Source organism: Euprymna scolopes, chromosome 23 (assembly GCF_053919585.1).
Source record: "Euprymna scolopes isolate OS-2025 chromosome 23, ASM5391958v1, whole genome shotgun sequence".
NCBI classification, from domain to species: Eukaryota; Metazoa; Mollusca; class Cephalopoda; order Sepiida; family Sepiolidae; genus Euprymna; species Euprymna scolopes.
In genome coordinates, this window is record NC_136504.1 from 11,214,406 (window position 1) to 11,228,643 (window position 14,238).

The following is a 14,238-nucleotide window of genomic DNA, read 5'->3' on the forward strand; positions in this document are numbered from 1 at the left end:
TCTCTATATAGTAGCTTGTTCAGTCGAAGAAGAAAAGAATTCTTGGAGTCGGACAGAGAGAGACAGAGTCCAGAGTCGAGTCGGACGTGGACATAGCTGACATGAGGAGGGTTCCCCTTTAGAAGCGAAGGGTTAGAATCTTAAACATGTAGAAACTACTTTGAATTCCTGGATGTCATCATCATTTCGACCGGTGAAATGGAATAAAAGAAAATCTCATATTTTTGTCACTGCCGTCTCTGTGTACTCATTCTACAAGAAAGGTAATGTGTAATCATTATTAATGAACTTTGTATAAACCTTCCAAGTAATGTTCCCCCCTCTCCATCCTAAGTAATGTGTCACTCCATCTTAAGTAATGTCTGTCCCCTCCTGTGTTAAAAGAACTCCTCTCCCCCTCTGTGAAACAGAACTGTAGAACTGTATAAATGTCTCCCTTCTCTCCCCCTCATCACCATCGCATATCTTGTATTACATGTTCCCGTTACATGTCCGCCGTCTCTAGTCAATATGAATGTCCCCTATGCAACTGAAAGTGTGTCTGCATTAAAGTAGGAAAAAGAAAAAGCAGAAAGAGGGTAGCTGATACTACAAAAGGGGAATCACCTCTTAGCAGCAAGCGACGCGCGCACGTCGACCAAGCAGGGTGGCAGTGGCAAGCAGATCATACAGAGTTACTCGGCTCCGGTAATGTGAATTGTGGCGAATTCTGCTGTGCTGATACTATAATCTGAGTTTCTGAGGAACAATTACTTGCCGATTTGAAGGTTGATTTTTTTCGTTTAGCGAAATCAATTGAGTTTTCGACAGTTTCGAACTCTGAGTGTATAGAGAGCGTTATATATTAATAAGAAAGCAGGCGACAGGAACGATGTTTCGTAGTTAAGGATCCTGAGTCCACTTGCATTCGCCGAGGTAGGCATTTTCCGACAAGGGACCCGTCCGATCGTGCAGCTGTTGGTGGTAGTTGAGGATAGATCGAGCTCTGGATGTCTCCTCTGTCGATCATTCTTGTTTTCGGTGTATCGCCAGTAGGTGGGTGTTGGTAGACCACGTGTGAGAGGTTATAAGCAAGAAAAGTCTAACGGTGGTGAAACAAATCAGCAGAGGCTGATATGATATGGGATAATGTGTGTCTTGATGGAGATAACGCCGTAACATTTTGTTGGAAATCCCTGCTGTCACGAAGTACTAAATTCAATCTGTTTGCCGTTAGGTGAGAGTTTGTCGATAAGTGTGAAATTCGGAAGTGAATTTGAAATATTTAGATTGTCATTCGTGAAAAATGTAGAGAAGTAAAGTGATTGTTAAAAGAGCAACGTATAATGACGGAAGAAGGCAATTCCCTGTATCATGAGTTACTTAGTGGAGCTCGTGTTGATGACAGGAGGCCTGAGAGTAAAAAATGGTACTGTATTTAGGAAAACTAGTGAGGAGATAATACCATATTCACCCTGTCAGTGACCTCGTGAGTGATGAGTGATTGATGAGTGTTTGGAAACCCGGTAGGATGTTGATTGGAGAATATCAAGACGGAAGATGACTTCGATACGGTTAACCAGCCTTTAACTAGTACTAAGGATGCAGAGGAATATTAATACTCTTGGAGGATAAGTTACCGTTATTATGAGACTGATGGGCAGTACAACGTAATTATCTTGGAAGTTGGAAAAGTTGGAAAACAGATCAAGAGGGCAATAATTCCCATAATGGGCAACACGTGGACCGGAGACTGTTGAGGCTATGAACTGTCGATTGCGGGTCCTGCGTGGGGGACACAAAACCAAGTAAAGTTAATTAAAAACAAAGAAAAAAGACAGATAATAAAAATAAATAAAAGGCCTCTAGACTGAATAAATGAATTATAAAAGTTTTTTGATTTTGGGAAAAAATGTGTTTACCGCATAGGTGACAATGATCCAGAGGAGATAATTGAAAAAATATAGTTAGTAAAACTATATGTTTTGTTTTTTCAGGGAAAATGAACCAGAAGAAGTTTTAATCATAAAAAGAATGTATTAACCCTATTAGAGACAATGGTCCATGGGAGATAACTGGAAAAAATATAGTTATATTTCATGTTGTTTTTTAGGGACAATGAATAAAAACTTTTGATCATGAAAAAATGTGTTAACTCCATAAGCAGCAAGGGTCCAGGGGAAGATACTTTAAGAAAAGAGGAAGAAAAGGCAATAGTAGAAAGAGAGTGTTCGCTATTGATTTGTACCGAATTTTGTTATGCTTTTATAATGAACCATAAGAACATATAAACTTTTCTGCTTATGTCTATTTTATCTGGCTGCGTTTCTATTTCTTCCGATCGCACGCTAGTATTAGCCAGCCACTTCTCGCTTTCGCCTTTATACATCCATTTTCGAATTCGACTTCGTTTCTAGTAGATATCTCACTGCTGATGCAATTCTCTATCTATATAAGAGCCAGGTACGTCCAAGGATGGAGTATTGTTGCCACATTTAGCCAGGAGCTGCTAGAAAGGACTTGTTCTGCCTTGACAGAGTTCAAATAGACTTCGTAGCCTCGTAGGAGATGCCCTTTTCTCTTCTTTGCAACCACTATCTCATAGAAGAGATGTTGCGAGTTTGTCTTTGCTTTATCGTTATTTTCATGGCAAGTGCTCGACTGAGCTTCAATCTATGGTCCCACCTCGCCAAACTATCACAATAAACACTCGTCTAGCTGAAAACACTATCAATAATTCCCCCCACACTTTATCTGTGTCTAAACCTAAACGTAGATTCCATGAAAATAGCTTCTTTCTTAGAACTGCACGCCTTTACCGAATTTACTACATTGTTCAATTGACTACTGTACACTCTTAACCCTTATCCTCGAGTTGTCTCTGGGCCTTGATAAGTGGTCATGCCTACAAAAAAAAAAGAACACGAACAATTTTCACTGTAATTTTTTTACACATAAATGTACATTTTTCTTTTTAAGGATAGACTTCGCTCGTCTTCAAACGTAATATAAAATTGAAACGTAAAGTAAAAAACGTAACTATGAAAACCCCCTTTAATGAAGCAAAGTTGTGTAATTAAGGTACAAAATATTAACCAAATGTAGAGAAATGCCGCCATTAATTAGTAAAAACTAATATTAATGTTTTGTATAATGTTACTTTTACTTTTTTTATGCGTTGTTGACTGTGAATAAAAGTTCTAATCATTATTAGTTTCAATTAGAAGTATGGTTATGTCCTGTTACTAACTTGAATCTCTATCCTTGTGGTAAAATTAAACACCAATAGACTGATCATTTGTCCATTCCAAGTTCGAATCCTGCCAATTCCAGAAAACAGCTTTCACTGTAGATTTTGGCAATATTCATCGTATTCCTCCTGCAAACGTCAGATTCGAGGAAAAACTGCGGTAACAAACGCCAACAAACAATCAAGAACTATTTTCCTTCTATCAAAGCAGCATTTTTGAATATGATATTAATACAATTCTGTGAAAGGTTGTTGAACAATTATTACCTGAGAATACTAGCTCTATAATCAGTTCTGTCCATAAGGTAAATATGCTGTTGGTAATGTGAAGAATGCTGGAAAAAATCACGTAATGTTTTAATCAACTAAAGTAATCAATTTAAACAAAGAATCGAACCGGGTAAAAATCGTTTTCTACTGATTTAAAAAATGAAATGAAAATAAGATATTTTGATTTTCGCTTTGAAAATAAAGAATGAAAACTTCAATCGATTTCTACTTACTCATCGAAAAGACGACAAACATACATACATACCTACATACATACATGCATGCATTTATATATTGGTAACTAAAGATTTTCGACCCAAACCGATGAAAAAGCTTACCCTATCTCTGAATACCTTTATGTAAAATTTCATATGTTTAGACCAGAAATTGTCTGAGTAATTTGGTAGAGACCGCAGTGGTCAATTTTTTTTATAACTTTGAGCCCTATTATGACCGCCTTAAAATATTGTTTTGGACTCAAATCAAGTTATTAAATTAGATCCATGTCCAAGGAACCTACATCTAAAATTTCAAGTGCATAGACTCAAAATTGTCGGAGGAGTTTGGTAGAGTTCTCAAAGGTCAAATCGTTGAACTTTGACCCCCTTACAGCAAAATTTCTGGCCGAAAACCGATCACATAGATTTTCCCAAATCTCAGTACCCTGTATATCATATTTTGAGTGTGTAGAGTACAAATTGACAGAGTTATTGCGTAGGGAAATGAACACAGACAGACACACAGATACATTCACTCTTATAGATATACTAGCATTTCAGCCCGGCGCTGCCCGAGTGTTAAGAGGTGTATGCTGAGCAAAAAAAAAAAAAAGACAATTTTTTTAAACTTGACACCTATTATGGCCCCTTAAATTTTATTGTTTTGGGCTGAAATCCAGTTATTAAGTTAGATCCATGTCCAAGGAACTTAAAACCGATCACATCGATTTTTCCAAATCTCAGTACCCTGTATATAAAATTTCGAGTCTGTAGACTAATAATTGACAGAGTTATTGCGTAGGGAAATGTACACAGACAGAAAGACACACAGACACACACGACGACAGACAGACACAAAGACACGTTCACTTTTATAGATATATTAGCATTTCAGCCCGGCGTTGCCCGGGTGTTTGGAGGTGTATGCTGAACAAAAAAAAAAACGGTCAATTTTTTAACTTTGACCCCTATTATGACCCCTTAACATTTATTGTTTTGGGCTCAAGTCAAGTTATTAAGTTAGATCTATGTCCAAGGAACCTATATCTAAAATTTCAAGTGTTTAGACCCCAAATTGTCAGAGGGGTTTGGTAGAGTCCTCAAAGGTCAAATCGTTTATCTTTGACCGGTTAACAGCCAAAATTCTGCCCGAAACCCGATCACATCGATTTTTTCAAATCTCAGTACCCTGTATATCAAATTTCGAGTTATTGCGTAGGGAAATGTACACAGACAAACAGACAGACACACACACACACACACACACGTTCACTTATATACTAGCAATGATTCCCATAATGGGCAACACGTTGACCGGAGACTGTTGAGGCTATGAACTGTCGATTGCGGGTCCTGCGTGGGGGACATATTCAGAGAAAAATTATCGTGGAAGAAATACCATAGGACGAAATACGTCAAGGTAGAGATAAGGACATATTCAGAGAAGTATTGTTGAAGAAATCCTGTATAATGAAATACGTAACGTCTCCCGCAAGGTAGAGACGGGGTATTCAGAGAAGATCGTTGAGGAAATTCCGTATGACGAAATATGAAGTGCTTCCTGTGAGGTAGAGACAGTATCGTTGAGGAAATCCCGTATGACGAAATATGTAACGTCTCTCGTAAGGAAGTGATAGGGATATTCAAGGAAAAAGTATCGTTCAAGAAGTCCAATTGTTGAAATTTATCTGACACGGCAAAGATGGAAATATCCAAGGAAGAAGTAACTAAACTATGATTAAAAGGTCCAAGTAAATCCGGAGGGATTCCCGGTATTAACTGATTCAAGCGCAAAGGATCTTGTTTCTGACAAGCACGAGGCTTGAAGTTATGAAAAGTCTAGGGAGTGTTGATCCTGATGAAGAAATATAAAACGTCTCAGGCGGGATAGAAACGGATCAATCCAAGGAAGAAGAATTGTTTCAGAGATAGGCCCCGTAAGTTATATGTGTTAATCTGGCTGACACCAATGAAGCAGTCCTAAGTTGTTTGACTGAACACATAGGGGTGTGGTTAGGCAGGGTGAGTGAGGACGTTAATGCAACTCAAGTGAAAAAAGGCGCATTGATTACCAAAGACCTGGAAAAAATTGTTGAAGAACTTAAAATTGACTTTGATGTTTTTATGATTTATTTTATAGGCGAAGAAATCGAGAGACAGCCCGGCGTGAAATTTAACTTCAAGAGGAGACCACAAAACCAAGTTAAGTTAATTAAAAACAAAGAAAAAAAAGAGAGATAATAAAAAAATAAAGAAAACGGAAAATGGATTAGAAGAACTTTTAATCATGAAAAGAATGTATTAACCCCATATGAGACAATGGTCCATTGGAGATAACTGGAAAAATATAGTTAGTCATATTACATGTTGAATAAAATCTTTTGATCATGAAAAAATGAGTTAACTCCATAAGCAGCAATGATCCAGTGGAGATACTTAAAAAAAAGAGGAGGAAAAGTCAATAGTAGAAGGCGAGTGTTCCCCTTAATTAGTACCGAATTTTGTTTTGCTTTTATGATGAACCATAAGAACATACAACCTTTTCTGCTTATATAGAAGGATATATAATCTGTTTGTGCTTTTGTAGTGAACTATTTCCAATGACTAATAAAACCTTTCTTGTATTAATATATAAGCTTAGTAGAATTAATATGTTGCATGATTGTTGGAGACGCCCCTCCATGGGATCAATGGACTATCTCATGGCGTAATTTCCTTTGATGACGTCACTTCCGGTATCGAGTAGAATAATTACATGTTGAATGATTTCTTTTGCAGTAAACTGGTAGTTGAATACGTGGACAGTACGAACCAGCTAGTGTGAAGTATCGCTTAACATGGATTATCGGGGATTAGTTTTAGAGTTTGGTCTCAGGTTTCGGAGTTTATTTGAACTCAAGGGAGACTGTCCACCGCACTGAACCTGCCCGCGAAAACTGTCGTCCGATAAGAAAGAAATCGGTTGTAAAAATAGAAAAAAACTCCGTTTGAATATTATCGAACTATCAGGAAGGAAAATTATAATCGACATTTTTATTCTTTATATTTTATTTCTCCTGTGAAAAACTGTACAAAATTATTTTTTTATTTCTCTCTTCTTGTGAATAATTAGTTTTATACGAATATTAAAACCAGTGTCAGCGTCGATTAATTTTATTATTATTATTATTATTATTATTATTATTATTATTATTATTATTATTATTATTATTATTATTATTATTATTATTTGCAAGTTAAATTAAAGAAAAACAACCAAGTTGAATTATCTTTATCAGGTGAAGAAAGAAGAGAGAAAGGATCATCAAACTGCTCCATCAATCCGGTCTTCGTGAATGCGACTGAAACTGCGTCGCAGGATTTTGTGAATGTTCAAACTGAACAACCTTGGACTACACTTCTGGTTCTGTCTGTCACACTACATTGTAAATCTTTTAATCGAAAAAGTACTCGTTCTAACGATAAGGCGTAAGTACAAGTGTAACGTAGCCGTTACATTGCAAATGGACAAACAAATAAAACAAATGAAATGTCCGAATTTGCATTTTTTTCTTTTTCAACAAATGCTTTTATTTCCGTTACTTTCAGCACCACTTAACAAAGTTTCTTAACATGTGTTTATTTTATCTTGCTTACTTTTCTATTTCTTTCGACAGCATGCCGGTATTTTCCAGTCATTTTTTGCCTTCGCATTTATTCGTCTATTTTCTTCGACGTCGTGTTTCTTTTCTCTGACCTGACGCCAGCCGTGTGCCGGCCATTTCTCACCTGCGTCTTTACACGTCTATTGTCCTCGACGCAGATTTTTTCCCCAAGCACATGTTGTATTTTTTCTCCTTTTTTTCCTCTTCTCGTGCACACTTCTTAATTTGCATGTGCGATTGTCTGCTATTGCTGCTAATCTATTCGCATATAAAAGAAAACAGGGAAAGTAAACTCAAAATTTCACACAATAAAACATGAATAGTTAAATCCAAATAAAAATGTATTAGTGTATCGTCTGTTCGACATTTCCATTTTTTCAGAAATTCTTTTCCTTATTTATTCTTTGTTTTATAATTTGTAAAAATGAAGGAATTCTTAAGTATTCTTCCAAATATTTAAAGGCAACGCTGAAACCAAAAAAAAAAACTTAGTCAACCGTTTAAATAGCGAGAATGTATGTTTTTTCTTTTTCAGAAATTTAACTTAAGTCGCGTTGAAGAGTTTCAGCTTGGTTGTGCAAGCATACAGTTTCAAATGTTAAAAAAAAACTGTTTTACAAAGCCAGTTACATTATTGCAAGACAAATCAGAGTTTTCATATTCTTAATAATTTGTTTATCCTGAGTTTGAAACGGGATATTTTTATTTTAGGAAAAAAAATCAGTTTTCATTTAATTGAGAGCATTCATAACACATAATGGTAATTGTGTTTTAAGATACATTTATATATATATATATAATTTTTACGTGTGATTTTTTTATGCGCAACTTTTTTTTCTGTATCAACTCTCGTAAACTGGCCCACAAACGTCTTCTTATGAACAAAGAATCTAGGTTACGTGGATATACTGGAAATTTGATCTGTTATCCGAATTCTGTCAGCAACTTTCGGATTTTCTACTTAAAAGAAATCGCCGCAATTTACATACTCTATCTCTATAACCAAAAACTGTGAGTACCCTAAATATCCAGTAGCCACCCATGCTCCTACCACAACGGCAATGCAAGCCGCCGCACCATATCGTCACAATGAGCCTCAGACACAAAGTGTTTTATCTGACCGTCATGCAGTCTTGCTTTTATTTCAAAATTTAAACTACTTAACATTTTAATATTTCAGTATTCCGTATTTATCTGAATACACTTAGAAAAATACCGACAAATAAAAGCAACAGACTCGTCGAAAAAGTTCGGAAATAAAATAAAATTATTCATGAGTCGTTTAGTCCAGCCTGTGCTAAAAATTATCGTCTTTTCTATTTCAGTCTCTTATTCAACAACAAAACAGTAAAAAAAAAAAATGCAATGCCTTCATCCTGTATATAATATTTTCATTGCAGAAATCCCCTCTGGAGTAAATTCGGGTAGGTTTACAATAACCGAAACCACATACAAATTTATTATGTCTGAACTTTTACCCACCATCTCATGTAACCTTTTAACGCTGTTATAGACACATTTATTCGTTAGAATAAACATTCTATTTTATTTCCTACGAGCGACATGATCACGATTGTCAAGATCTATAGAAGTAGTTCGTGTTTACCACTCTACCTCCCATTTTTCCAGTAAAGACCGGGTAAATATATAACCATTATCTATTGACCTGACAACGTTACTAACTGGATTAAACACTCATACACATACAACTACCATTGCATTTCATTATTCGAAAATAATGATTTTTCCCACTAACATTCCGCCTATCTTATTGACTGTGACCATGAAATTCTATCATTCCGGATTATACACAATCATAAAAAAATAAACACGTCAGCCCTTAATCAACATGGCCACTCAATGGCCACGCATTATTTTTAATCATTTATAATTTCCTATCGTCTCTTTTCTTCTAGTTTACAGACTACTATTTAGAAAAATTAACTATAACATTTATTTTAAAGTTACACAAACAAAATAGTCGTAACTTTCGTATAAATAAATTAGCGCAGCTACCTCAGGTGATGTTTACATCAACTGCAAATACCTTTGCCTTAGCGTCGTAAATTATACCAATTCGCATTATTAGGATTTTTCTTTTATCATATTCGATTTCAGCGTACTAAATTATGCAATGCCACAATGAAATTATCTCTCCGTAAACGATTAAAAATGTTCTCTGCAATCGAGTATTAACAGGAAAGCAACGAATCACAGATACTTACATTGCATGAAACATTTAACCAAAAAGCGAACGTACCTTTTCCTTTGATTAAGCAGTAAGTGATACGGTACGGTTTTTCGAAAAAATTAACGAACCAACAATATTTCCAGTCGATGAAAGCATTTACAAAATAAGCTGCAGCAGATATTTCACACTTTCTTTATACCAGTACATGCACTGGTAAGATTTCTAAATCGTTTGTCTTCTACATAAAAAAAACATCGTCCCAGCTTTCTTCCTTTAATGATTTGATTTAATAAAAAATATCCTTCAATCGAGCGTTAAAACTTATGAGATGATAATATGAACGAATCTCTGGCGGACATTTAGGAAATTAACCCCTCTCTAAATTTCATGATTTACACTTTTTTCACGTTAATCTCATCGATTACAAACGTACTTTTCAGATTTAAAAAAATTCTTATGATTTTTATCGTCGGGGATCAGTTTTATATCATAACGTTCTACTAAATTGAACACGTCTTTGTGACCATCACCGAGAACAATATTGCGACAATATTTTTCTCAATCTAATAATTGTAAAATGATGTCCGACGATAAGTCATAGATTTTTTTTCACTTATTTTTTAATTTGAATGTTAAGCTTTTACTCAATGAGATTAACGTGAAAAAAAAAGAAAAAAATTTAATTGTGGAATTTGGAGGGGGTTAACTTCATAAACGTTCGCTGATTCTCTGAGTAAAAGAGAGTTTTAGTAGCCCCTACATCAAAGTGGCCCCGAGCCTATGGTGATTAGGCAAAAAAACAAAAAAAAAATTTCACTTTCGAAATCATAATATATTTCTTTTTAGAAAAAACACATTTTTACTCTAAGCCTGAATTACTTCCAGACAAATTATCATTTTCATTACTTTTCATTCAGTTTTTATTTGACTACATTTACGACATTTTTTTTACTTTCTTTGTCTACCAAATAATTTACACCTGTAAAGTACAAATTTCCCCTTTATTACATTGCCTACGGATATACTTATTTGCTATATATATTTTAATATAGTTGTTTTTTGTTTAGTTCTCTTTTCAGGAATCATTTTCTGCTCAGACATTTAGGTCTTTTAGGTATGTTTTTTACCTTTGCACCAGCTACACCATTTCCTTTCAACTTACGACTTCTATAGGTTTTAGACTCTGCTGAATATAACAATCTATTTTTACTTTCGCGGGGACTAGTAGTTTTCGAGATCTAATGACATGAATTATGCACTGTAATTCACTGTTCTATACACGCGCGATAAAACGTGTACTTTTCTCCGCACGACACTGCATGTATCAAAGTTGAACATGGGGCAAATATTTGACAGTTCCTCCTACTCATAAAATGGAGTGTCTCTTCCGAAAGCCGTTTTTACCATGGCGAGGTTTGTCGTGTCTATTCAATAAGACGTTTTTAACATGAGGGGGTTAGGGGTTTCTATTCCGAAATCCGTATCTAACATTAGGACGTTGGGGATTGGCGACGAACAACAACCGTAGTTTATTTTTTTTACGAGGAGGGGGCATGCTTCTTCCACCGGACAAGGCCGATTAACGAGCCCTGCTAGTATTTAATAATAAGTTTTCACAAAGACTGGATTAATAGTCAATTATAAACGACCCATCAACTTAGAACAAAATTACTACACTTTATAAAGTCAAATTTATTTTTATTTTTTAGAACATTCCCAACTGTACCGACATGGAAAATTCAAGTGTAATGTAAACAAACATTTTGCTAATCATCTCCCTTCATAACATTTCTGCAACTTATGTCCCTGATAGTAGCCTCCTACTTCAAAGTAGCACTGTGCCTTGTTTGGGGGCGAAAATTGAATAATAATAATAAAAAAAACTTACTTTAGTACGTATATTGAGTTTTTCACGCGTAATTATAATTTAAACATTTACTCCAGTTGTGCAAAACCGCCAGCTAAGTTTTGTTTTTGTTTTTTACGTTTTACTAATACATAATAACACTGAAGAAACCACTTAAACAGTCCAAACACAATATGATAAAATACGTTCCAGTAAAAATGGTTTATTCTAATGTCCTCTCTAAAAAAACAAAACCAAAAAACAAGCTATTTGCTACGACAAAATGAGTGTGAAACACTATTACTTGTAATAAAACATAACCGACATTCGTTTTGGACACTAAAACATCATTGACGATAACCACCGTCTCCACAAAACAAGGAAATGTTGCTGACAAGAACAGAGAAAAATTCGAAAGTCAGAAGATAAATAGAAAAAAAGGCGAATACATGTATTCAGCGACTGGTGTAATATCATTTTTTTTTCAAAATTTCCAATCTTCATCATTTTTTATTAAGTTTTTATTTGCGACTGCGTTTTTTTTCTTTTCTTTTATCAACTGCATTGTTTCGTGGTAACATTTATTTTTGTTTCTTTTTCTTCATAGTAACTTTTTTTGATAAAAGACATTAAATATAATGTAACGTTGTCGTTACAATCTAAGCCCATAAATAAATAAATAAAAATCTGTGGTGGCATTTTTTACATTTATTACTGTTATTTTCGGCACGATTAAAAAATGGTATCGCGTTTCTATATGTCCATTTTATCTGGTGCGCCTTTCGATTTTTTCTGACCACCTTCGCATGTACATTTAAAAAACCATAAAGTGGGAGACCAGTACCCGTATTAAGCTGGGCTGCAGTTTAATTTGTTGCTGGCTATCTTGCTCTTGCTTGTTGCTGGATCTCAACATTTTGAACTGAGAGAGAGACTTAGCTGTCGTACAAAGCTAAGACTCTGTAACATCATCTGTGTATAGATACTCCCTCAGACTATTAAAATGGACCTGTGGCGATGAAAGTCATTTTTGGGCTCATGGACTTTTAAGTGTCTGAGGGAGTGGCATTCGTCTGACAAGACGTTGCAATCATCATATATGCATTGCATATGTAAGGAATATTTGTTATTTATATATATGTATACATATGTTATATATGTGTATATGCATATATATATGTGTGTATGCATTTCTATATAAAGCGCTGTTGCATTTTATTTTATTTTTTTCCTTCCTATTCTCGCGTACACTTCCTAATTTGCATATACACGATTTTCTGCTTCTGCTGCTTATCTATTCGCATGCTGGTCACCCTTCACTACAGCTGATACTTTACACGCGCTCATATGAATTATGTTACAAAAATGTCATTCGGTCATTCTGCTCAAATCAGAATTTAAAGGAGCATTCCTTGTTGTCTATTAGTACGCACAGGTTATATGTACGAAAGTCATGCATCAAAATAATGAAATAATAAACAGGAGTGGTTATAGCAAAGTACTACTGTGAACAAAAGCCCCGGTTACTTAGAGTTTGTGGAAGGAGTAATAATAAAGAGAGTTAAATATTTGCTACTACTAAGGTAAGATCACGTTGGTGAGAGAGTCGGTCGGGGAGGGGGAGAAAATGTAACTTTTATGGAAAGGTGGGGATATATGTTTATTCTTGCACGAGAAAATGCAGCAGTGTGAGTTTAGAATGGTGAGTGCATAAGATTTGCAAAATAATTTCCTGGTTGGTTTCCTATAAGGTCGGAAGTTTCGTAGTAAAAATCGTTATCAAATTATCAATATAGAATGTAAACGTAACAGCACATTCTTACATTGACAACGTATGAACAGCAGAATGCAATATACAAAACGACAAACCAAGAAAAGATATTCACTGGTTTTGTATATCAACAAGTAAAAGAAGGAACTTCAATATCTCACTACGCATGTCCGAATCTTTTACTTACTTAAAAACTAAAGAGTCATCTTAAATCGGTATTAGTATAATTCATGGGAGATAACTTAATATAATTCAAGCAATATTATTCTGAATATACTTAACCAACAAAGTTAACTCCCCAAGATGAGCTCTCTAAATAAGAAAGTATTAACAGAGTACTCCTCTCAAAGTTTCATTAAAGCACGTTGGCTTGTCAAACTTTTATTTGAAATAGAATTATCATTGCATTGTCCCACCTCAGTTTGAAATAGCAGTTATGCCAGTTTGCATATCTTCAATTAGAAATATTTAAAATAACATTTTATCAAGTTCATTTTTGTGTGTCACTCTTTAGTTCGAAATAACATTTAATTTGCTATGTCACGCTGCATTTAGAAATCGCATTTACGTAGGCTGTTATCTCTCCAGTTCAAATATACTTTTCATAAATTGGTTTTCTAAAACTGAACTTTTACCAATATAATTAAGAATCTCGTATCATGCATTGCCCCCGTGTTCGTTTGTCGTTTCGTTTTAAATGGCATTTCGTTTGCTTGTCGGGTAAGGGTTAAGGTTTGAATCTGCATTTACATTGATCTATCATCCTTCAATATGAATAATAGCATGAAATAACATTTACGTTGGCTTGTCAAGTTTTAATTTGAAATAGAATTTACGTTAGTATTTTTCAGTTTGAAATAGCAGTTATGTCAGTTTCAACCTCTACATTTAAAATATTTTGGAACAACATTTTATATATTATATTATTGTTATATTAAGAAATTGAGTTTTAGATTGGATTGTCACACTTCATTTTTAAATATGATTTTTGTAAATCTATCACTTTGTAGTTTTAAATAAAATTTACGTTGGCTATTATCTCATCATGTACAAATAGCGTGTCACTCTT